Source organism: Conger conger, chromosome 15 (assembly GCF_963514075.1).
Source record: "Conger conger chromosome 15, fConCon1.1, whole genome shotgun sequence".
NCBI classification, from domain to species: Eukaryota; Metazoa; Chordata; class Actinopteri; order Anguilliformes; family Congridae; genus Conger; species Conger conger.
In genome coordinates, this window is record NC_083774.1 from 11,904,983 (window position 1) to 11,908,657 (window position 3,675).

Genomic DNA, 3,675 nt, shown 5'->3' on the forward strand with positions numbered 1-3,675 from the left:
TCTTCTCCCCGTTATTTGGATAACACGCCGTCATCTCCTCCGACCAACTCCTGCAAAGTTTCAGAGATATCGCCCCCTAGTTGAGGGGAAAAAATTGCCAACGCTTTGCACGCGCAAAACCACCCAGGTAGGCCTACCAGTTTCTTTAAAACCCTAAATGTAAAACACAATTTTGTATGCAGTCAGTGTACGGATGCAAGAAACAAAAGCAAAGAAGTAAACAGGAAAAAATAAAAGAAGAAATGCGCATGCCATGGTGTGTGAAGTAAAAAAGTAAAAAGACAGTAGCGTTAGTTAGTTGCAGTTACGCTAGTGAATTTGTACAAGCTCCTGCGTGCTCCAAGTAATCTCAACTCCAATAAACTGTAGCAACTATGGCGCTACGGCTGCACAGCCAACAGTACAGGTAGTAGCCTATTCAAATATGCCAAATGTTATTTCATTCTAAAAAAAAAAAAAAAAACTATGTAAATAATCAAACTCAGCCTTTGTCTATTACCAGGATATTACCAACAGGCGACCATTAAGCCTACCTGCCAGTATTTGTTTATTTATTTTGTATGTCAATATATCCGTTATGAACTTGACCAGAATGTATAGGCATGGGCATAGCTACGTCATGTTCTCTATGTACTATTTGATTATGCCTAATATATATTTGTGTATGCCGAATACTATAGCTAACTATAGCTAAAAAGATTAATATATTCAAACCAATATTTAGATATGTGTTCCTGTATTCGTTTTAGTGATATGACAGCTAAGTGTTTGCTGTTGTTTCATTGCAGATAGGCACATGTAGGCTACAGATACCCTCCTAATCAAATTCTCAAAAACTGATGTTGCCCTGACATCAAAAGGACATTCAGGGAACCCAAATGTTACCCATCCCACTAGGCCTCAACAACAACATTAATACATGTTGTTTAACAGAACCGTATTTACAATGAAATGCCAAATGACTAACTAAAAGCTGCCCTTTCAATCAATGGTAGAAATACAGTTTTAAAAGGACAAGGTTTAATATTATTGTAAATCTATTACCTGTTTGTAATTTGTATTCATCTCAGTTTAAAGGTAATAATGCCCTTGTTAACAACCCGACAGCATGTACAGGGCTATAAAGTGGTTTAAATTGCTAAAGCAATTGAATAGCTAATGTTACAAATGAGTAAGTGACAATAAATGTAACCACATTGCTGTGAGTGACATTAAATGAAACATTCCTGCATTTAATGTATTTTAAATGGCTTGATTGCTAAGCAACAGAACTGGAAAAGATGTGGACTTTATTTCAGATCACTCGCTTTATAGATTGCGAAGATAGAATTGTTTTTAATATTATATTTACAATTCAAACATTTGGCACACACTCCAGAGTCATTCTGTTGCATGCAATCATTTATACAGCTAGACATTTCCTGAAGCAGTTCAGGCTAAATGCTATGGTCAAGGGTGCAACAGCAGTGACATAACTGGCAGGTGAACCTACAGCCTTGGAGTCAGACCTGGGTCAAATACGTAATTGTTTTGGATTCCAATACTTTTCTACGCTTTATTGAACTTGTCTGATGTTTTGGAATACCAGAAAATACTCTCAAAAAATGCAAACCCCGCCTTCTGGTCCTCTTGGTTGGCTCAATTGCACCAGGCAAGATCAGTCCAGCACAGAAAATGATTGAATCCAAAACAAATACGTATTTGACCCAGGTCTGGATCTTGTTACTGGAGTTGCGAGCCCTGGTCCCTAACTATTATGTTCCAGGGAAATAGGGAAATGTATTACCTTCACTGCTGCTTTTGGTCTTCTATAAAGCGATGATTCAAAAATTAGATAAAATATAGGACAAAATTCCCCTCCCCTAACAAAAGTATTATTGTGTTGCAATGAGGCTGTTTCTATACTAACCACTAGGTGGAAGCAGATGATCAAGTAACGTTTGTCAAGTAACGCCGGCTATGAACCATGTTGCTGTTCAGTGACAGATGGTGGGAAAGCTGGCCAAAGATCACGCACACACACACACACACACACACACACACACACACACACACACACACACACACACACACACACACACATACACATTATAAATAATTATTCATTATGATTTTTAATATAATTGGGATTTTTAAAAAGTATATATGACGTGCATGGTAACAGAAAAACTCAATTTGGCCAACCATATTATTGAATATCTAAGATTTCTCTAGTTTTAAATGCTGTTATATTGGAAATTAAATCATGTAAATTGGATGCAGTATTTTAACACTACTCGCACAAGTGCTCGCTTGCACACACACACACATATCGTATAGTTTTACAAGATTAGCTAGACACCAAATGTATAGTGTGCTAGATAATTCTATTATAATGATATTGTAATATGCAAGTACAGTGTTTGCTCTAATTTCTATATGAATACTAATATAGAACTTTACAGTAATACTGTAATTTTATTATTCACTTATTTTATTTGGCTGGCACCCATTATCTGCAGCAACTTAATGAGTATTAGAAAATGGAAGCACAGAGAGTACCTTTCACAGTGCTGTGTATGAGTGTGAACCCTACCTTTTTAACTCACAATCCTAATATACGGAATTAAAAAGTAATGCCACCTAACAAAATGTGGACCTTTGACAAATTTCTATTTTGATAGGAACAGTTTATTATTCACTTGTAGGCCTACATGTATTTTCATACTTTTGGAAAGCATGTGATGGACGCATAAAGTACTTGCTGCACCATCGCATCGCAATATGCAACCCTCTTGTAGTTTGCTCACCATTTCTAGGTGATGAAATTTATATCCCTTGAATCCCTGTATCAACATATAGGTTTGAAAGTTTTCTGACAAGCAAAGGCAAGCTTGAATGAACAGGTGAAAACTGAACGCGACCCGCATGCCGCTCGTCAGCTTAGCGTGGCAGAGGACCGTCCGAAGCAGTGCTTACAGAACAGAACATTCATAATTAATAACGTGCTGAAAAATGCCTGTGTGTACAGTTGCTAGTATAAGCATTTATGTGAGGAAAAACGGTTGATAAATCATTGTTGAACAGCCGATTTTGTAAACTACTTACAAATGCCTCAGCGTAATAAATTGTTGTTTGATAATGAATGGAACTGTTAGGAGGTAGATTTGAGATGACAGGCTTTAGCGTCTTCATCATTTTTTAAGGAAGAATGCAAATAAGGGGAGTCGCATTGTAAATAATCAGAAAGCCCCAAACGCAATTATTTGGACACAGCGAAATACTACGAGCTCGACATAAACCAAAAATTGATCTATCAATTCCACTTTCCCTCAGTAAAAAAATAATTGTGTTCATTTAACTTATTTATCTCTCTTTACAGTTTTATTTATAGATGGAAAGGGATGCGGGCAAGTAAATTATGATTAATTGAGAAAAGACTCAGGAAATGGAGACTGCTTCCTTTATTTAATTACTGTGTCAGCCTGAATTACTGCGTAGATCTAAAAAAACAAGGATTCATTGGAGAGCTGGACCGAGTTGCTGGGCTTCGGAGATAGTTACCAGCGTAAGTTATTTAACTTTTCCTCACCTCATCCCGCATTGGGTGGACAGTGTAATTTCATTTGTGGGTGTTATGGTGGAATAATTGCGCGAGTAAAAGGGCTCATTTATTACTTCTGTTTGGTTGGGCGA